The sequence below is a fragment of the Microtus ochrogaster genome, unplaced genomic scaffold, assembly GCF_000317375.1.
Source record: "Microtus ochrogaster isolate Prairie Vole_2 unplaced genomic scaffold, MicOch1.0 UNK34, whole genome shotgun sequence".
In the NCBI taxonomy this organism is placed as follows: Eukaryota; Metazoa; Chordata; class Mammalia; order Rodentia; family Cricetidae; genus Microtus; species Microtus ochrogaster.
The window spans coordinates 1380973-1404608 of NW_004949132.1; the positions used below are offsets into that span (position 1 = coordinate 1380973).

The 23636-nt window shown below is 36.3% G+C and overlaps 1 protein-coding gene across 1 annotated transcript in view; it reads right to left on the reverse strand.

Annotated features, from left to right (window-relative positions):
* The window catches only part of Htr2c (5-hydroxytryptamine receptor 2C), a 249439-nt gene extending 227743 nt beyond the window's left edge, over positions 1-21696 (reverse strand). Inside the window, exons 1-2 of the mRNA XM_005368510.2 lie at positions 21116-21696; positions 5075-5132 (exon numbers count right to left, since the gene is read on the reverse strand). The gene's annotated coding sequence lies outside the window, so the exon portion shown is untranslated. The remainder of the gene's footprint in view (positions 1-5074; positions 5133-21115) is intronic.
* Positions 21697-23636: the final 1940 nt, after the last annotated feature.

A 23636-nucleotide genomic window follows, 5' to 3' on the forward strand; every position in this document is an offset into this window, starting at 1 on the left:
AGTGCTGGGATTAAAGGCGTGCGCCACCATCGCCCGGCCTCATTCAAGTTTTAAACTATTTCAACATTCCTATGAAAAATTCCCATCTCATTGGGTTTCTTGGCCAAGAATGGGTCCCTTTTCTCATTTACACTTGACGTTTTAATTTCTTTAAACGTACTGATGTTCTTGCTCATCTCTCTTTCTCTGCTTCCACTCCCACTTACTTGTCTAGAAAAGTCTTATATCTTCAAGTCTGAATTGTAATGCTACTACAGAGTTCATCTTTCTCACACTACCCTCCTAAACTATGACAATATCATTGGTTAGTTTTTCCTTTCTCCAGTAAGCTGGTCTGAAAGTTGTTTGAAGTAGAAGCCAACAATAGGGTTCAATATTTAATCAGTTGAAAAAATAATCAAAATATCAACAATATTTCATGGCTTGGAAAGGGTACAAGTATTCAGACTTCGGTGTGGTGTTCATGAGGTTTTTATTTGTACCCAGGTCGACCGTGTATACTATCTGTGGCTTTCGGAGCTAGAAGCAAAGGGTCTACATGATTCACAATATCCAAAGTCTGAACTATGAGACTTTTTAAAGAGAAAAACGGTTGCCTCCTGCTTCCTGACCTTGGTCCAAATTTAGTCCCTGGAATCTTGGGAGCTTGTTCGAAAGAGGCACTTGGACTCTTCACAAAACTTGTTGTTTGAGAATCTGCTGCATAACAGGATCCCCCCAAAAATCTAGATACAATAGGTTCCAGAAACACCAGCCTATAACTCATCATGATAGTTGGAAATAGTTTGCTTAAAAATTCAACTGTTTGAAAAAATAAAAAAAAGAAAAGGTGATCAGGATTACAAAATGTATGAGTCATAGCAGATACATGAGATTTAAGACAAATTTAGGCTATTGTGAAATAGTAAAGGACAACTCGTTTGAACAAAACTAAAATAATAATAAAACAATGGAAAATTAAAGTATCTTGAAACTATAGATTTTTCTAGTGCTTCTGTCTGTTCTGTTCTCTGTTTGAGACAGAAAAGCCCAACTGAGATAGCCCAGGATCGCTTCAAACTGTCCATGTAGCAAGTGTTGACCTTGAAACTTTGAGCCAATAGAATGTCTAGGGTATGTTTCTGGGGGGAAAGGTCAGCTAATGCTTTCTAAATTACATTAAGTATGTTTTTAAGACTAATCTTTTAAAGTAGTGAAATTTGGGATCAATATTTTTGTGTGACAAAGCCTTTGATCATGACAACCACTTACATGCATGTATTCACTGATGTTGGCAGTCAGTGAAGTTACTACAGACTGCTTGGTTACTTACCTTTCAAAATAGTGTGACTTTCACTAATTTTGAGGAAGGTGAAACTTTTTTATAATATATGTATTTTAAACCATCGTGTTAGCCTTGTAAGTTTTAGCACAGCCTATTTCTAATAAAAATGTATTTGTACTGTACATGGTTTATAAATTTCTAGCTAGGTCAACTGGATTTTTTATAGATTTATTTTTTATGAGTGCATATTTTTAATTACATTTCTACACATTTATAGGGCAACAAGAAGCTCTTTAAGTATCTAGACAATCCCATATCTTTTGCATTCAATGAAGTGTTAAGAAGTGCGGCCTAAAAGTGTAGTTTATCAAAAATACTGTGTATAATGCCAGATCACAAAGCCTGAAATCTTACCTGTGCTTAAAATACTTTGACTGATTGTTTCTCTTCTAGTAGTACCAGTATTTTATTGTATAACTTTTATAATTATTGTAAAACTGATGATCAAGTAGGTATTCCAATTAACGCACTGTGTTCTTATTGGTGATACAAATGTGTTAACCAATATAAAACAATGATATGTTAGTGCTTAGCACTGAATTCTTTGCTTCCTTCATACCTTTCTGATTATGTTTTAATTTATTCAAATGAAGAGTTGAGGGTAAAGAAATTATGCTTCAAAAATACAAGTATTTTAAATATGTTTGGAAAAGACACATTATAATACAGTGCACACTAAAATAGTGGAACTCTATCAATAGTAATATTTGACATATATTTTTATTTTTTATATCTTTGTCAAATCACTTGCAAACCTAGAATGAAACATTATGAAAGCTATGCATCAGAGAGTTCATATCAAGCAGTTTGTTAAGTGAATTATTTTAATTTCTAATACCACAAGGCCACGAGGTTCAAAATAAAAGTTCTTCCATTTTTAAGAGAGTGGCAAATATACATCTTGTCTTGGAGGTGTAGAGGTAATCTGTTGGTGCTCTTTCTTTACTACATTAACTACTGAGATAAAGAACTTTCAGTACTGTTATCATGTACCGAAAAAACAAAACTAAGATATCAATGTTTATATTCAGTACTTACTGGTATTATTACAAACTTTATCTTGTTCAGAAAGAACACAGCTGTTCATCTGAAAACTGTTCAGTTTTTAAAAGGGACATAGAATATCTAACTTAAATCATTATCTTGGAGAATCTATCTATCTATCTATCTATCTATCTATCTATCTATCTATCTATCTATCTATCTCCATTTGTGTTCATGTGTATATATAACATATATATTTGTATTTGAATCTGTAGGAGTACAAGGAAGCTATTACTAATTTTGAAGGATAGTAAAACAAATCATGTGAACCTCCTTTTATTTTTTAAAAACTATTGATTCTTATTTTTTTTAAATTGTCACAGAAACTCAAAAGCTCTGTTGTAGTATGCTTGCCAAGCATGTGTGTGCCATGTTAATCTTGTCATGGGAAAAATAGCTATTATAATAGCACTCTTGGTACTTATCTCTGTACAGTGAGTATTAGCATATTAAGAACATTAGCTACATCATTGTAATAAACAACTAGTTTCCAACCATTTATAGTAGGTGAGTAGGGGAACTAGTTTTCATGTCACTGGCACGCCCTGGTAAGGAGAGCCTCTTGGAAAAGTGAAATCGTCGAAAACTTTACCTCCAAATGGATTTTGAACTATATTTTGCCTTTGAATTTCTTCTAGGAGGAACGGGATAGAACTTATCAACAATTGGTACCTTAAGAGGAATTTACATATCAAAGTTTCTCTAATGGATGGTTAAGAACCAAGGCTCAGCAGGTATGTGCACAAAGAGTGCACAGGCCAGGAAGAGATGAAGTAAACACTTATTGTGGGGTCGCAGACACTGAGCATACAGAGGTAGAGACATGATGTTTTACCTAAGGCAGAATAATACTGAAAAGGTGGTAGCAAAGGTGGAATTGACTGACCTCATATTATGATAAGACTGACCTTGGTCTTTCTCTCTGTACAGGGCTTATGATGCTGTTGATCAGCATGAGATGACCTCATGTGAATAGCATGTAAACTTACCTGTACATCCATGTTAACCTATTTCACCAACACACTGAAAACATCTGTGGTACACTTCGATCTTCATAAACTTACAGTGAGAGTTCTCCTGCTGGGATACTTCACAATTTTACACTTTCTACATTTTGAATTTCCCCCAAGGATTTATTTTATTTCAACACATGAAAAACTAGTGAGAGAGAGTAATAGAACCCTTTTAAAATATATAAAATACAAGAAGTGTTGTGTCTACCATCACATTAAATATGGATGTGCTTAATAACATGACAGGACATTTGATGCTGGTTGTTTTGAGTATGGGTACATGTAGCCATTTTGATATATCCCCATTAATGAAAAAACTCACTAATTTCTTCTTTCTTCCATTTTTCAAAATCGTAAATTATGTGTGTAGCAGATATTCCCATTCCTATTTCCTTCTTAATAACTTTTGAAGTTTAGTAGGCTTGCATATTTCACTTGGGTTTTGTATTGATATGTATATACTAACATTAATTTATATGTATAGATATAAACATTCTACTAAAAGTACACATTAAAATATCCCTAGTGTAATGAATTAGATTTTTGCAATCGTCCATAATTCTAAAACTACAATTGCAAATTCATTTTGTGGTATTAGCTCATAAATATAACAATGAGAATTTTTTCTTTTTCTTTTTTCCTTTTTTTTAAAAATTGATTTTACTGAGCTATACAATTTTCTCTGCTCTCCTCCCTTACTCTCCCCTCCCCTTTAACCGTCTCCCAATTTTCTCAGGAGATCTTGTCTTTTTCTACTTTCCATGTAGAATAGACACTGAGAAATTAATAGAGAATTGTTTAACCTGTAATTTATTTATTCAGTCACATAATCATGCTTTTTTTCCTTCCTTCTTTCCTTCCTTCCCTCCCTGCCCCCTCCCTCCCTCTCTCCCTCCCTCCTTCCTTCCTTCTTCCCTTCCCTTCCTTTCCCTTTTCTTTTGTTTGGAGATTGAGTTTCTCTGTGTAGCCCTGAATCCTGGTACTCACTCAGTAGACCACGGTGGCCTTGAACTCAGAGATCCACCTGCCTCTACCTCCTGAATGCTAGGATTAAAGGTGTGTGCCACCAAGCCCAGCATTCATTTCTCCGCTTTTCATTTTTAATGACTGATAGTTTGTCTTCATTGGTTTTCAGAACTGTGACTGAAACCAAAGGTTCTAATCTTCTTTATACTTGGCCTGAAAAGTCATGATGACAATTGTTTTATTTTGTTTCCTGATATGGACCTATATTCTGCTGCTACTCAGTCAAGTTCCTCACCAGCTTTATCTGTCGAGAATAGTTAAAGAGGTTTGCTTCCTAAAATCTAACACCAGTAAATGATAGTCTGATTTCTTTATTCCATACCACAGCTATGAGTTTGCCACTATAGGTGGAAATCAAGAGATCATAGCTTTTCGTCACTGACAAAATTTTCCTGACATAAAACCTCATGATAAAATAATTTCACAAAGTCGAGATAGTGGTTTGTAACTTGATAAGGGTATCTGCGTCACACATAACTTGGCAAAACATAATTTGATAAGAACATAATTGCTTTAGGTTGTCTTAACATAATTTTCAATTCATGGTATATGTCTTAGTAGTTTGGGGGCAGGTCTAAGTTTTCAAAATAGTTGTAATAACCTATATATAATGGTTAAATATTAATTCAAAATACGAGTCTCAAAACATGCTTACGGGTATACTTACAATTAATTTGGAAAGATGATGTTCATTGGCCTATGCTTGCAGGTATTGGTTGAGAACCCTGAAAGTAAACATGAAGAAAAAATAGAATAAGGACTCTATAAGTAAGGGCCTAGCCAAGGTACTTATGCAATTGTCTTTGGTAAGGCCTGACTGAAAAGTAGCTGGAATGCTATCCACGAACTCCACATGAAAATCTTAGCTCCATAAGTTTCCAGTTGAAGCAGGTGCACCTCTGTTTGTCTTTCTGCTCAGGAAAAAAAAAATCCTATGTCAGTTTGATATTGTAAGTGAACTGGCAAAAGTCTACATCACATGTTAGGCTGAGCCATCATTTCATATAAGACAACTGTTGTTTGTTCCATAGACCCAAAGAGGATATTAACCTATGGGAAAGAAAATAACACTTGACAATCATCATTTAAATGTCCCTTATCATAGCAGTATCAATTTTGTACTCATTTATTTTTGAATGTGAAGTTAAAAACAAATATTAGCTACATTTTTAAAACAAACTCTTAGTAATTTTAATTTCTTATTTTAAACAGGAAAAGTTTCTCCAAGCACTACAAACAGGACAAAGATGTTTTAAATACAGATACTTTCTTAAAATACAAGCAAATATTTTTGGTGAGCCAAGTAAAATGGAGTGAAGTAGATACCATTAAAATTATGAAAAATATATAGAAAATATTCTGTGATTTGAGCTTATTAAAATAATGAAATTACAGACCTAGCAACATAAGTTGGTATGAGTAGTTTAAAAATATGTAAATTGCAAATTTTAGTTACAATTTTAAGAAATTTGATGTGATTATATTTCACAGTATCCAAGATCGAATATATTATAGCAATAACTTACTCTACCTCTCATTCCTTATGATGGTGGTACAACAAAGGAGTTGTGAGTAAAAATAGGAGAAAAACAACCTGAATAAAAATTTCCCTTCTTATCTTAATTTTATCTAAAAATACATTTAATATTGATAAATCTGTATGACTACCTTTTGTCACTTCGAGAAGTTAGTGTAAAGATTCATTGCAGCGACTGTGACAATAAATGTTCAAAATTAAGATTCTGTTATATGGGAACTTTAAAATATTTAAAATAGAAAAATCAATTTCTTTGGGGGAAAGGTGCATAAAGCTTATTCTCCCTAACATATTTCAGTAGGCAGAGATACAAAGTTAGCTATTTTCAAGAACAGTTAAGAATCTATGCATAGTGAAGATACACTTGTTGTCGATTTATACGATACAAAGTATAGATTGCACTGCAACAAAGAATATCACCTCGCTACACTGTAGTAATCTACTCCACCTGTTGCAGCTCCAATTTAATTTAACTCATGGAGGGACTATTTCTGGTTTTGATCACACAACTGCGGCAAATGGAATAGCTGCCCCCTAGTGGTCACATGTGACTACTGCAGCCAGAACAATGTGATGTGATGTCATTGTTAGCATTTTTTATTCAGTTTTCCCTCACATGGAAAATAACATAATCGTCTAAGGTTTTTTGAAAAGTATTTATCTGAAACTTAGCAAGCAAAAATATTTTCTGATCTGTCTGTTTCAGATTTTTAAAAGGTTAATTCACTAAAGTTAATTCTTTTCTGAGTGTATCCTTCCAGCCTAATCACGACATTTTCTTTGTTGTTTATTGTTTGAATAGAATTACGTAGCCCAGGCTAGCCTCAAATTTATGGCATTTTCATGTATCTCTCTCTCATGACAGGAATACTCCACTGTGCTCTCTGCCTCATGGCTCACATCCTTCTTTATGGTAATATTTTCATCTATCAACATATCTTTCCCCTTCAGCTAACTATAAGTTTCAGACACATTTTATGATGCATATATCAAGTCTTTGATCTCCCCTTACCTTATTGAGCTACTACAATTTTTAAATTCCCACAATAAATTTGATTTTTGGCAGTGCGAGGTGGTCCTGAGCACAACCGTGTTTTATATATTAATACAAATACATGTTTTAAAGCACACATTTTACAGTTCTCCAAGTCTCATATAATTGCTTTTGACACGACTTATAATTGATATATAAAGTGACATAGAGGATAATTCTGTGATTATTTAAGAGGTTTTACTCAACATTACACAAGTTATTGCCAATATTGAGACCTGAGCCAATGGATGCTAGCATCACAAAAGAGCTGAATTCACTTCTCTGTACATTCCCAGATTATCATAGTCATCTAAGGAGGAAACTTCATCCGTTTAGGATAAAAGGAAGACCACAACGAGACGGCTTATTTGGGTATAGGCAAACAACAGCTATAACGAGTGCTTTAACCTATAAACAAACATCTGCCCATTGTGAAACAGGTACTTTTGATAAAAAACAGCTGATTTTGTGAAAAAGCATTGAGTCCTCTCTTGGACCCATAAGATAATGGACGGCAAAATAAAAGTCTGATATTTATATTGTCACTTTGTGTGTTTGCCCTTTATTTTGGTGGAAGGCACAGAGATAAGTCATTGTCCCAACACTGTTGCCACCTTGGATTCCAAGAAGAATAAAACCTTACATGACAGACCTCTGCCAAATGTACAACATCTTGCACATTTTTCTATCCATTTGCTATTAATAAATAATGATTTCCTCGCTTTTCAATATGAACTGAGATCTTTAAGGATTCACACATTTTTTTTTTATTTGGAGAAGCCATTATATGATGTCTATCTCCTGACTTGTGTTCCAACTCAGGCCCAGAGAACGTTAGATCTGAACAGATACTGTATAAGTGTTTGACTCATTTTTGAACTGGTAGGCTGTTTGGCTGTTTGTTACTCCAGGTGCCGTGGAAAGTGTTCTCCCAGCCTTTGTACTTTGAACCCTGACTTGGCTTTTTATCAGTTCTCTCCATTTCTATTTCCTGATACTTCTTTCTTTTGGGGCTTTCCCCTAAACATTTTAAGCTTCTTTGCTTTTTCTCTAATACTTTCCTGTCATGAGGCCATTTGTTTGCCATCTGCCTGAAGTGCATGCCAGTCTAAAGGGCATGGTCTTTTTTCTTTATCTCCTCCATTCTCTCCTCTTGGGTGGCTGCCATGGCTTTATAGCTTTGATTTTTTTCTTTTAAATTCTAATAAAACTTTCCTTTGTTCTTGCATCTGAATCCATTCTTAAATTGTTTTATTAATGAGACTAAAAACCTAAAAAGGACACATGATTTCTCCTGTGTCAATATAATGATAGATGAAATAATGTTTCAATATAGTACTAAGCCCATCCTGTATATGTAAGGTATTCATACAAATGAATGGCAAAATAGTCATAGAAGGAAAGAGGTTTCATTTTATAATTTTTTACCTCAATTCATAGTTTTTTTTTCACATTGTGATTGTATATTTACCATACTCTATAGTTCAGAGGCATTGCTTTAAAAAATGACTGAAGGTCACTGATTTGTTTCCTTATGAAAATGACATAATGGATTAAAGAGGGACTTCTGTAGCTAGTGACTCATGCTTGTATTTGTACATTTTTGAGGGATGTAATTTATAGAGTAAGCATCCAGTCATGAGCTGTGTCAGACGTCAGTTGCTCAAATTAAAAAAAATCAAAGCTTACATAAGTCTACGTGGCCAATCAACTAATATAAGTTTAATATAAGCCTCAAAGATTACTCTTTTCTTCCTGCTGTGAATATGTATGCATATGATGCATAACACAAACATAATTGCATCTTTTGTGCTCATGTCAGTAATAATAAAAGTCATAGTCTTCAAGGTATTTACATATTTGTACTAAGTTTCTAATTTTTAAGCCAAGAATGCAAATGTATTTTTTGTTCATTCTGAATATATTAAGCATTATGTGATTCTCAAGGACAGTATGATGCAGTCAAAATTTTAAAAGCTTTCTCTTATTTTGTCACACAGGCAATGTACTATGTGGGAAAAGAACCCGAACTCAGAGTTAAAAGAATAGAATTTTCTCTATGGCTTCTGCACTAATAATAACTATTCATGTTACCAAAAGTTAATCAAGAACCACTTTTAATCTTACTTTAGGCATCTTTAAACATAATCAGTAGTGGCCAGAAAGGTGTCTTTGTGGGTAAAGTACATGTAGTATAGGCCAGCTAGCCTGAGGCCAATCCCTGCAGTCCACATAGGGGTGGAAGGAGAGGATCAAAGGCAGAGTGTTGTCCTCTGACCTCAGTGAATGCTCAGACCTGTCCCACACAAACCTCGCTCTTTCTCTTTCTCACTCTTCTCTCTCCTCTCTCTTTTTATCCTTTCTCCTTCTTGCTCCCTCTCCATCTCTCTGTCTGTCTCTGTCACTCTCTCTGTCTCTCTCTCTCTCTCTAACAGACACACAAGAACATTACATTGATGTTTTAATTTTCAAAAACCCATACACAGTATGGAATCACTCAAAACTATGAGAATACTTTAATTCCATTGATTTATTATTATGTTTAGTAAGTAATTCATGGTTACTTTCACTACATCATCTATATCTTGAAAAAAATATGAAGTATCTTGTTAATATTACTAAAAATAATCTAATAAAAAATAAATAGCCTTTTGGTATCAGAAATTAATAGTTACAGGCAACTGATTATATCATAGTCAAATGTTCAGCTCATTTACATGCCAGTACTGTTTCCTAACTATATGTATGACATCTATTTAATACTTCTTTACAGCATTATATCTTGATATTTGTTGCATACCAGTATAATTTGTGGCAGTGATTTAAGTAGGGAGGGAATGGATATCAAATTATGCTTTGACAGTTGTATGACTCTAAGCACAGGTTCTGTATTTTCTGTCATGTTCTTATGACCTGAAGTAAATCAGGCTTCAAAGATATGTCTCCAATGATCAAAAAAGGCACAGGAGTCACAGTTTAAGATCTTAGTACAGAAAACTGAATAATTACTTCAAAATTATTTTATATGAACACAAAAAGTGCAATTTTAGACTCATAAAATGGCAAAAAAATCTAACTATGGCTTTCATGGGAAAGTAATTAGAAATCAAAAGGGAGCTATGATGGCAGCCATGAACCAAGTATAAATGGCCTTTTCTTCTCTTGTTTCTAGTGTCTATGTCACCCGCAAAGATACAAAATCAGAAAACTTCTAACATGGGGGTCAGAAAAGGTGGTATGAAATGGAATAATGGCCTCTAGTTAGTTAGTTGAATAGATAGATGCCCATGACCATCTTTGTCCTTTGAAGCCTTTACACACTAACCACCTATATATCCCATATAAATCTAATATGTTTTATGAACCAGAAATTTTCTAGTCATGAAGTTCCATCTTAGCCAGGAAGTTAGCAACACTGATGTTAAGCAAGATATTAGTAAATTGCTATTGAGAATTCTCTATTGTAAAGTGATTTTGGAGTAAAATAATATATATTAATTTTTTACTAGTTTTCTACAGAAAGAAAGGGAGGTTTAAATCTAAGGGTCAGTGCTATGTATATTATTATAACATCATTCAACAATAGTATATAATATTGCGATATTGTAAAATATTGAAAGCATCTTCTGATACATGGGCCCTGAATTTCACAGTAAATATGAATAGGCTAGGGATAATAGGTATAAGAGAAAATAACAAGTTGAAGCATTTTTGGAAAATTAGAAGCAGCAATCAAACTGCACTTCATTGACTTTGAAGAAACCTTACTTGGCTAAAACACAGTGGGATGGCTGGTATCCCAATTTATTCTACAGAAAGTGATTTGGTTTTTATTAAGGTTTTTATTAAAGACATATTGCTCATCAATCAGCTATGTTTATATAACCTTTGACCACATTTAAATGAATGTCTCCTCTTCTGCAGAAACACATTTATCATTTATTTTAATCATTTCTATCCTGTCTCTGTCTCTCCCACTCCCTCACCCCCCCACACACATACACACTCAAAACTCTATATAACTTTTGTTTTAATGATGCCGGAGATGAAACTTAGAGCCTCACAGATTAGACAAACACTGTACTGCCAAGAACACACCAAGCCCCTACAATTTCTTATATTTTTGGTTGTGAGCCTTGCCTTTAGTGGCTGAGCCATCCCTCCAGCCTACTTCCAAATTTTCTTAATTGTGTCATTTATTTATTAGCACCACCAAAATTTCTGTGAAGCTATCCATAACATAGAAGGCAGAGAAATAGTGGAAGTCCTATGTAATCTTTAATGAAATAGCATGGTATTGTTTCTTTTTTATTTATTTTTTTTTACATTTCAAACATAGTTTTCCTTCCTACCTCTCCTCCTGCCCTTCCTCATCTTCCCTGAACTAACCTTCGATTCACTCTTCCTAATGGGTAAGGTCTCCCATAGGAAGTCAACAAAGTCTGGCACATTAAGTTGGGACAGAAGCATAATATTGTTTTCATCTGTTTGTACGATTAAGTGTATGATCACAAATATAACTTTTCAACTTATTTACTATTAGCTGTCTTATTTGCATAAGTGATACTAAAATATTGGCCCTAATTAGTTTGTGGTTAAGTTGAAAATAAAATAAGAGCACATACTGAAACTATATAACCATATGTAAATGGTATTACTATGTAAAAAGAAGAGCTACAACTAATAATGATGCTATGTGACTATTTTTTTTTAAGCACTTTTAGCTTTGTGTTGTTTTTCTTAGAAAATAAATGAAATAAATGTAGTCTAGAACATAAGGATAGAACTTTGGGTGAAATTTAACTCTATAATTAATTTTTAAAATTGCAAGAAATAGAAAATATTTGAAAATAGATTGGGTATGGTGGTGCATATATGTAATCCCAAAATTCTGGAGTGAGTGATAGTGAGAATCATGAATTTGAGGGTTGCTTAGTCTACAAAGTGAAAGGTAGGTCTAAGAAAAACAAATTTGGGTGTGTGTATACATAATGCAAATTTAATATAAATAGATATTAGGAAGAATATCATAAATGTACCTGTTATGTAATATCTAGTAAAATGAAGGAATATAAAATAACTCCAACTTTCTTTATTACTATGGATCACAATTATATATGTGCAAAGGTTGGCAATATGAATCCCTGCAATTTTGCTCTTGTTAGAAATAACATTGTGTGAAGAATTCTGGTTCATTTAACTTTACCTTTTTGACTTCTGTGTGTTTAACACATTTCCAGAATTTAAAAAGTTTTCTTAAAACCATCAATTTCTCTTCCTAAGGCATCAGGTTATGTATACATATAAAAATGACTAGAATTTATGTGTGTGTGTGTGTGTGTGTATGTGTTGACAAAGTCTCATGCAACTTAGGCAACTGAACATGCTATATAGTCAAAAATGACCCTGAAACTCCTAATCCTCTTGCCTAAGACCTTCATGTGTGCTAGCTAAATGCTTTTTACTGATCTGCCTAGGAATTCCTCTTTGACAAGGAAAGGATACAGAGGCTCATTAAAGCCTAGCACTCAAGTCACTTAACTCTTGATTTTGCACCTTAAAACCTTTTCCACAGTGCCTGTATTTTCATACATTAATTCTCAGTCAAAACATTCAATTAAGTCATAATATATAATGACCTATGCATGTAAGCATGAATTAAATACAATCTCTATCTGTGTATATATGACCTGATAAAAAAGATAGCTAGTACTCAGCTTAAACTCCAAGATAATGCTTATGCAATCTTTGATATCATGCCTAGCAGATAGTCACACTGAATTTTAAAATATTAAGTTAAAGGCAATAAACAAAAATAAAATAAAACACAATAGGCTAAGTGCCTAGTAAAATTGAAATAGAAAATTTGATAATTTTATGTATGAAATTAGATGATCTTTTACTGTGATCAGTGACTTTTTCTATATTGTGTATATAAAATTATAAAACACTACATTTTAACCATTATTTTTTATTTTATTTGGGTTTTAAGTGAGATAGGTTCTTGCTATGTACTTCATAACTTGATTTGTAACACAGTCTGGCTTCCAACACACTACTCTCCTGCTGCAACCTTGTGATACTCTCCTGCTGCAACCTTGTGACTACATGGCACACACCACCATGCCTGGCATTGCCTTATTGGCTTTATAGTCAGCAAAACAGCTTTCTTCTCCACACTTTGTAGCAAAACTGTACATTTCCCCTGAACTAAGTCCGAGAATTAGTCTGCTGCCGTTCCTGAAGTCCTACCTTACCAGAAGCTCAGGACTCTACAATTTACCTGGTGCCCACTCTATTTATTCTTGGCATTTCACAATTAGTTTGTCATTTTATTGCCATTGACCCTGTAAATACTCTGCATTATTTGTGCTTTGTGATCAAAGCCGAGTATGTGTTCAGCTCAAAATTGGAGTGGAGATATTTTTTCTTGCAGTGACAGATAAAGAATTAACAATAAGACTCTACAATCACAATGGCAATGAAAAAAAGAAGTGGTACGTCTCAGAAAAACGGGTCAGTTACATTTTCCTCTCGTTTATTCTGAGGGGGCGAATAGAAGGAAGAGAATTGCCTTTTCTGAATGCTAGTTTCTTTTGTGAAGTTTTATATAATCCACATGTTAGCATCTATCAATCATCGAAAATAGCATTGGCGATACACCAAGCCCTTAAAATAATACTTGATGAAATTACATTATTCTTACATATTATTCATCTTATAGTTGACTAATTTGGAATATATATTTGATAAATATGAACAGTATATTTTATAGATTTAATTAAATAAAATTTAGAAAACTGGTTGCTGTTTACTAATAGATATATTTTATAAATTGAGATAGTCTGTTATCCAATGAAAGGAAGAAAAGAATCGTCCTACCTTATGAATCTATTATATATTGGCTACTTAAATAAGATCTGGAAGAACAAGAACCATGCTATCAATGAATAACAATTTTACAGCATAAATATATTTTGTATTTCCATTTGCAATTATTTTAAAGTAGATATGTAATGAAAGGATAAAAACAATTCTATCAATAAAACTATTCATTATTGCTTCCTTAAACTATAGGTCTAAAAATATTGTTATAATAGTACCAGATCCTTTGGATTTATTTCACATGAGCATAAAAGTATAAAATTTTCCCTCAAGTTCTTTAAGTTCATTTATGAAAGTGTAGAGTATGAGCATTATAAACTTCCAGAAATCAATGGCTAATCAAAAAATAGAATGATATATGAAAAATCTATAAATCATAAAGCTAACTTTAAATGTTTAAAATTCAAAAATCTACACATTCATGATCTTATCACTGCAAGCAATTTAAGAATAGCAACTTCTGATATCCTATATAGAAAAGAGAAACAATTAGACCTTCTCATCAACTCTCATCACAGAAAGAATGTGGATCATTGAGATAACTAGTTGAAGGTCAAATAATAACAAAGTTATGCAGCAGATCTAAATGTGTAACTGGACCTACACACTAAGCACATGCTTAACACCTAGAAACAGTCAGCCAAATGGTCAAACACACATGCACACACACAAATAGCATGTGTGTATTTCTCTGTAAAATAGAAAATAAAACTGTATTTTAGAACTAAACTTTAGTTAATCTAAGACTTGTAAATCTTTACTTGTCTAAAATTCAGGGAAATAATAGTGCCTGATACTTGATTTCTTAGATTACAGAACATTGATTTCTTACAATTGGCAACATAATCAATGTAAATTTGCTAATTGTTTCCATATTTTAGACAAAGGCTTCATTATATATAATTGCCAGTTGGAAAAAAAATGCTTCATGTGGTAGAATATGACAAACCTGGAAGACCACATAGACCTAAGGAATATTTGGTAGAATAAGATTCACACCAGTATTTCAATATTTTCTAATGTTTCTCTAATAAATCTAATGACCTTCTATTATTCTGTTTATGCACTTCCAGCATTTTAATTTTCCTGTTTGAATCGCAAGTACTCAGCTTTCAAAAAAATGACCAAATATGATTGATTTATGTTGCAGTGAACCTAAATACAAACCATATAAATAGCTGTAAACATAGATGTAGTGTACATAGGTTCAGTAGAGTATACATAGGTGTAGGAGCCACTGAACCATGTACTTATTTTTCTATATGCTATTTTCCTGATCTCATTTTTGTTTGTTACAATTCCGTAATCCCATGAAATCTGCTTTCTTTTTCCATTTTTGAGAAAAGAACTTATCATTTTTGAATAATGGTCTTGCATTAGCCCAAGTAGACTTTGAACTTAAAATCACCTTGCTCCTGAATGCTGCTATTAAGACCTCATAATTCACAGCCATGTTTCCCACAGTTGCTTAATTCTCAGTCCTCCAGCACCAATGTTTCTAAATTATTTGATCTGTTTTTAAAAAAAAAACTGATAGCTAAATCTGCATGAAATGTTATGTGCCCATATTTTTGCCTTGGCAGGTTTTAAGGGAGAATGTCAATAATATCTTCAGATTTATAGCCACCTGTTCAGAGCCTAGTGATAATAGTACAAAACAATGTGTAACACAAACAACAAGAATTTACTGTGTAATAACGTGGCCACTATATTCAAAAGTACCTGCTTTCAGGCTTCAGGTTGTTCACTACAGTTGAGTATATTATTTCACCTCCTTGCATGCTCCAGTTTGCCAATGTGCGAACTTGGGCAATGCTATTACCTTCTCATGGGACAGTAGTGAGGCTTAAATGAAACCTCTTATACATGTGTACTATGTATTATGCAGCAGTTTTCAGTTAATCATGTCTGCTATTATCAACATCCTTTATTATATCTTAAGAAGAATAACTACTTGCTACCTTGATCAAGTCTTCTTGATTCAGTTGTAGGGAGCTGTACATAAAAACATTGAATGAGTATTGATTCCTGATCTAAAATAGGAGATATGTGAGTTTCAAACAAACTTTTAAAAAAAAAGATGTGAATACAAGACATTTAGTTAAGGGCATTTACTAATAACATTAAAGAAAAAATATGTTTTTTTGTGAAAATAAATCAACATGGCCACTGTAGCTATGTAATCCACTAATATTTTTGTCTGGACATTAGCTTCATAGCATTTCGTTGTTTTTAGTTTTTACACTCCTTGCACCCCAAAGCCTGCCATTACTGACTAATACATCTTGGAACCCTCATGCTCCCTGCTGCACTGCCAGTCCAACTGACTCATCTTCTGTAGGAGGCCAAACACACTACTCACATTTTTTTTTCCTCTAAGGCCTGCCTAATAACCTACTGCAATAATTTTGGTTGCTTCCAAAGAGACTTCAACTCTTTTTCTTTTATAGATTTGTTCACTACTTTGATGAGAAATGTGCTCCCTTTCTTGTTCCCCAGAAAATATCTTCTACTTGCTATCCTGAGTAAGGAGAATGTTTAGAAACTTGGGATAGATGAAATGGCTGACCACCTAAACATTTTCAGTTTTTCTGCATGTTCCAAAAGAAACTTGATGTGAGGAGATGTATACTTATGAACTCATAAGGATACACTTTTGTATGACATTCAGCATATTAATATATGGCTGTTGTGTGATAGTGCAGTTCTCAAAGCTTTCTGATAGCTACAGTACAGTTATGCATCATTAATATGCAATGACATTGTTAGCCTTTTAAGTGGACATTTGGAGTTAAATGAAAATACTACTAAAAGAAAAGAAAAATATTCCTGAATGTATGATTTCAAGTGATACAAAAGGCCATGAAGGCAGTTTGTGGGTCAAAAGGTTTTTCTAGTTCTTTTCTAATTAGACCAGGCAACCAATCATCTATGAATCAGGGTTACCTTAATTATAATACTAAACAGCAGTTAGTTGTATACAAGTGCTGTAACTTGAAAGTATTTTTAGAATAGTGTAGATGGCACAGACTTAAACATGTGGAAAGAGAAATCGGCAGAAAGATAAAGCAGAGGTGAGTGCTGGGTAGTGGGACTCAAGCTCAGCATTCCAGCTCTTGTACATCTTGTTTGAAATCCTGCTCAACTATTCTAATTGCTCATTAAAATGCCTGCTAGTGGCCAGTCAAATGATGGTGCATCTTAAATCCTCGGTTGGTTCTAACGCTGAGTGTGTGAAATGGAGATTACTAGGCTGTTCTGCAGTTACGTTCTCTCTATGTAGAGAAATCTTAAAATGTTTTTCTAAGGCAGTGACAGAGAGATTGAACATTAATTAGGCTGATACCTGGTGATTTTCTTCTGAGATTCAACAGTACAATACACAGAAAAAAATGACATAGGTGTTTTATAATGATGACAAATGATAATATAAAATACAGTTTTGCAAAATAGTTAAAAAGTATATTATAATGTTCACAACAAACAAGTAACATTAATTTATTATACCACTATATATTATATTACTATGTGTTATTATATTACAATAATATCTTTTTTTCCCTTGAAACAAGAACACCCAAAATGTCCCCTTTATTGTGATCCAGGGCAGCTTTTACAGGCTTTCCTTGACCAATGGCCATGCCCTAACCCTCAGCTGCAAGCCCACCAGAAACCACTCTCCTGCCATCAGGAACTCCTGAGGGTCTCGTGCTCAGAGCAGCTGCAAGCACAAGAAAACAAATTTTTTACTCTGGCAGGCGGGGGTGGGGGACATCATAGGAAATTCAGGGTCTGGGGGGTCCATAGTTCCCAACAAAAAGGTAGGAGTCTAAACCAGGACACCTGTGTCTTTGTCTGTGCCCGTCTCCCGGCCGTGCTGCAGCGGCTGCCCGCGTGTGCTCCTTCACCAGGAATGCCCCCTTCAGTCAGCTCTATACTGAAGCTCCGGGCGAGGGGGTCTTCCTACTTTAGACTATGTATATTTAAAGGTTTGTTTATTTAGTATTTCAGGTGTCTGTGCACCACGTGCGTCCTTAATGACCCCAATATGTAGTCAGATTTTCACAGTTGGCTTGTGGCTACCAAGCCAATTAACTAACTAAGCATTTATTTCATTAGACATTATGCTTTCAAGGATGCTCTACTAAAATATTCTCAACACAAGAGTAGTGTATCCTTGTTTCTTGAAGGATTTCACTTCTATATAAGTGAAGTGGCAAGACACATGTTCATGATACTAACCAAATAGTCTGGAGACTAAGGAGCCATTAGATCCTGAAACTTAATTATTGTTTTGAAGCAGGGCTCTGCAAACTACAAACTTCAGTCTCAGGCAGCTGAAGACACTTCATGCTGGTGACTGATAATCTCTACCCTATATTCTGTTGGTTTTGTGCTTCCTTTATTTGAAAACATATATGGCTTTTATCTGGTGAAATTAAAATGAAACAGGAAGATAGTGAGGATTCAGTTAGCTTTCAGACTATTATTGAGGTTTGGGTATTTATCAGATCAGCCAAATTAAAAAATATCCCTAAACAGTTAAATTCCAAACAATATTGAGAACACTGCAAACCTAACAGAATGTCAAGAGTTTATTTTTTAGAGGGGAAATCTACTGTCTTCTATAGTATCAGTGCTCATATTTCTTAAATTCCTAGCAGATTAGTGGCACATTGTCACAGGTATCCAGCTTAAAATTAGGGCATTGGTTTTTGCAATGCCGGAGATCAAACATAATGTTTTTTACATTCTAGGCAAGTGCTCTGTTGCAGCCCAGGACCTTCAGTTTTTATTTCTGTTGCTGGAGAAATAGATATGTTCTTCTCAGGTAACCGTGTAAGCACAAAGAGGTACTTTGTGCTTCCTTGCATTAATCTATGAGAAAATGTTTGGAAATTGGGGAGAAAACTGGCTGGTATCAATAACATTTGACATACAATTTTCTTATAATGATGCTCTGAAGATATTATGAAGTAAAGCATATATGCAATACTCTTGAATCCCTGCCTGGCATCCAGAAGGTTCTCAAAAAATCAGTTTTCATGATCTTCTTTTTCCTGTGAATTCATGCTGCGTCAAAGCCTATTATGTTATTACCTGAAAAAGTCATCACTGCATCCATGACAATTTTACATGGCAGAAAAAAGAAAGACAACAGATAAAGGGTTAACAGAGTTCCATCTGCTTTGCTGTTAGAAAGCCCCTATCAGTGTTGTTGCAAACACCCCAATCCTACCTGGCCACTGCATTCACAGCCTTATTCACCTTCCGACATATGGGGCTTGAGTTGGGCTCGCTGTAGCAGATGATAGGTGCTATTAGGAGAGAAATGATGTGCACAGAGCACATATTTTTTTTCACTTTTCAAGAAGACCAAAAGAACAAATTTAGTGAATGAAAAACACAATTAAATACCCTATGGTCTACATCCTAAATGTATAGGGGGCAAAAAAGTCCCTACCTATAGGGTGGGGTAGGGAGTTGGGGATGATTTCCCAAAATAAAGGTGCCAAAAAGTATACTTCTCTTAAAGGGCAATATTGCACGTGTGTGTGTGTGTGTGTGCATGTGTGTGCGTATGTGTGTGTATGAGATAGAGAGAGAAAGAGAGAGAGAAAGATGATGCAAAAGAAATGAAGAAGTAATTTTTCTGCGATGCATGTTAATTATCCATTCTCATTGTCATTATGTAGTCAACTCCAGGTGATGGTTTATGTATACTGCATGAATGTTTTGTTTATCAGAGTGTATGATTTTATATACACACATATGTATGTATGTATGCATGCATGTATGTATATCATATATATATATATAAACTTCTTATTGAAAAATTTAAAGTCAGTCTTGATATGACATCTTTTTTCACCACTGTTTATATGACGTCACGATGGTCTGCAACAAGCTGCGAGTGCAGATATTACTAACTGCGCAACATTTTCTCCCCCCCCCCCATCAAGCATTTTAGTTCAATCCCATGTTCCCCTAATGGACATTTTCCATGCTTATCCTATTTAAGAGGTAAATGGGAAGGGGTATATATGTTAAGGGAATCAGTTAAAGCTTTTTTTGAATAGGGCAAACTGGTAAATGTTAATGAAGAACCTGCCAGGTACTTGCAGCGATTCTGAACTGAATTAAATAACCTCTAACCGCTGATCTCGCATTCTGTGTTTCTTGGAAGGGCTCTGTCACTTAAAATAAGGGGTCTCGAACATAGTGTGAAGTGTTTGTCACCTTAGTCACCTACTAGCATCTAATAGGAAGCAAGGCGCAAAGGGCTCGACGCAGAAAAGAAACAGACGCATAGACATGTTTTGCAATGACGAACTTTATGTCGCACCAGGAACCAGCAACCTGTTCATGTTTAGCAAATCCGTAGTATGCTGGCAACACTGCTTGTCAGGTTAAGCTGAGCAAAGAGACCAGGATAAGAGGTAGAACTGGAGACTATTTCACAATCCTTTACAAAATATAAAACTGTCGCCAAATGACTTAGGTAAGCTAATAAAAAGGCTCGCTGGATACCCTTAGACCATCCTCTTAAACTTACGTGATCATCAGCAACGCTGTTCATATTCAGCCAGCAGATGTTAGACCAAGACACAGATCCGCAGTGTGTTATCTCCCAGAGTTAACTTGTGTTCACTGAGACCCTCCAAAAACGAGGGTCGGTTTTAACAAGAACATAATAGAGATCATTTGCCCCTCCGTCCAGCCCTGCTCCTATTACTTCAAGCTCTGAGCCCCCATTCCACTTAGCCCGAGACCAATTTCTTAATATGGTGAACAGTTTGTATCACCCCCCCTACTCGATTGCACCTTCCTCAGCCCAACCCCTGGACCAGAGAACCCCCGCGATCAGTTTTACTCCTCCTCCTTTCCATCCCTCCCTGCCCTCTTCCCCCTCCCCTTACTTCTAGAGACCCCACCCCAGTCTTACTCTCACAGCTTTTCCTGAGCGCGAGGGTCCCTTAGATCCTTGCTTCCCTCTAGCGCTTACATCTCAGGTCTTCCAACCTCCTCAAGACTCCCGCTGCTTTTTTAGTGAAGCCTACGTCCTTGTCTCTTCTAGAGACCCCCAGCCTCCCTGCGATCTGAGCGCTCTGAGTCGCTCCCACCATCCTCCCGAACCAGTACGGTCCTGCAGGGTGCAACCATCAGGGACCTGTCTAAGCTCCCTTACCTCATCCTCTGCCTAAACCATTAGGGTCTCAGCTAGTAATGTCGCCCGGGGGGCTCCAACTTACCGCTAGCGTGCAGGAGGAAGACCAGGCAGGTCGCCGCGGCGGCAGCTAGACGAGAAACGGACTCGGCTGCAATCGCCCAGCGGAGCCCGCGGCAGTCGGTGCGCTGCTCTGAGCTGCGCGCCGCAACCTCGCGTCTCAGCAGACGGAAAGAAGGACGGAGGGAGCTCAGCGCGAAGGACAGCGCTGGCAAGTCGACCTCCTGTGGGCAACCTGCGCCCCCCGGAAAGGTTTGGCTGGTATTGTTTCGCTATCCTACTCTAGCATAGTAACTGACACCTCCAGCATCTCCGCGCCAATCGCTTCTTCTTTCTTCTTTGAAGGCCCCTAACTAACTACACTATTCTAAGCGGACAAGACCACCACCGGAGCACCACGACGATCTCCACGACGCCGACGACAAACGATGTTCAGAACGAAGGAAAGTTCATATGCAATGAGGTAAGGGATAGACAGGCCAAAGGAGCAACCAAGATAAACAATCTTGCTGCTCCAAGGGCTCAATCATTAAGATTGGTGCTCCCGAGGAAGCTTCCTCGGTGAGCACCAGAGCGCCTACCCAGAGCCGGTGAGGCTGCACTGGGCTCTTAGGCAAAACCAGGGATGAGGGGAGGAGCCAACGAGGAGCCAAGAATAGCCAATCAGGGCTCAGGGTTACACTGCTCCGGGCCTGTTTGGACCAGAATCTTAGTGCGTCTGGAATCTGCTGGCAGGGAACCCTGAGACCCTGTGGCGTGGGTGGGCAAGTGATTAACTTTATTCATAAGGCACAGGGACCCAGGGAAACTGAGGTCGTCCTTGGCATCAAATAGGAGATGGGGAGAGTCTCAAAATTAGACCCTCAAAGGTTTAAACTTTAGGCACATACTACAGAGAGACAGACAGACAGACAGACAGACAGACACACACACACACACAGAGAGAGAGAGAGAGAGAGAGAGAGAGAGAGAGAGAGAGAGAGAGAGAGAGAGAGAGATACAGACACAGATAGAAAAACAGGGAGACACAGATAGACAGAAGGACACTGAGCGATACAGACAGAATGACAGAATACACAATAAGACACAGACAAACAGAAACAAGCAGACAGGGAGACAGAAAAAGTAACATACAGAAAGAGGCAGAGATATAAGAGTTAGAGAGACAGAGACACACAGAGAAATAGAGATACAGACAGACAGACAGCCTTTAGTTTCTGTGAACACACTTTCAAAGTTCTATAAATCTCACTGATTCTTGAAAATTCTGAGGGTCTTCATTCCGACTCTCAGGCACTCCTCCCTCCCTCAGGAACAACTGACACATTGACAGGATCAAGCCTTAAAGGCCTCAACCCTGTTTGGTGGCTGGCTTCCTTACCCTTGCTCCTACTCTTAAATTCAAAGGGAGAAAGGAAAAATCCTCGGCTTTGAAGACCTCAGAAGGCAGTTTTTAATTCCTTCTTGATGCCATACCACACACCCTGCTGAGGGCTTTGAAATAAACCATGAAGGTAGCTCTTTCAGCTCTCTCAGGGAACTGAAAGCATCTCCAACAGAGTTTAGGGTGTATACTTAGTTGCCCAGCATCTGCAAAGGCTGTCAAGGCATAAATACAAAAGTAAGGTCAGGGAAGAAGAAAAGAGAAAAAAAAGCCTCCCTTTTGATAACTGCTTGTCCACTCAGCTAAAACCCAGTAAGCAAAACTCTTCCCCATTAACTCTAAAGTGCCGCTCGTGGGGCAGGTGCCTGCTGTGTCCAGACTGCAGTGCAGAGGTTGACCCACCTCGCCAGGATGCCCATCAAAATCAAGCCTAGGAGTAGAAATGCTCCGGCAGAGAAAGAGGATAGAACAGAACAGAGTAGTTGTATATGTGTGTGGGCTGGGGTGGAGTATGTGTCTCTGCAGCGTGGACAGCTGCTTGAAGTAGAGACTCTTTCCTCAATGCTTAGAGGAAGCTGAATCAAAACAACAGATCGTGACCAGTGCAACTATTTGGGACCCAAGGACAAAGCAGTAATTGTGTAGAAGAGAATGCAAAAGGTCTGTGTAGTGATTTGAAGGATCAAATGCTGAAAGGAGGGCATCAATCTGCAGCTATGGGACTGTTGACCCCAGTAGCTATAGAAGCTGGGAATAGAGGAAGAGTTGGGAGAGATGGGAAGACTTAGGTTTCCTTTTCATTCTGGGTGCCCTAGTGCCAAATATTGCTCGTTCTGGCTCTAGATTTGTGAGAAGAGCTCTAACTGTATTTCAAGAAGGGAGTCTGAGGATGGAGATTCTATCTTTAATAAATTCGGACACTTTGAAAGGCCTTGAAATTCAATTTGTCCACCACCCTTTTTTTTTTTTTTTTTTTTTTTTTTTTTTTTTTTTTTTTTTGCCCAACACAAGGGAAAAAAAAAAACCTTGTAGTTTGCTTGAAGCATCTGTTGAATGCTCCTGTTTGATGCTTGCGACACAGGTGGCCGCGACAGCGCTGCCAAGTCCGCAGACTGCACCACACTTGCATCTGTAGGATTGCTTTGTTAGTGAAAAGTATTTT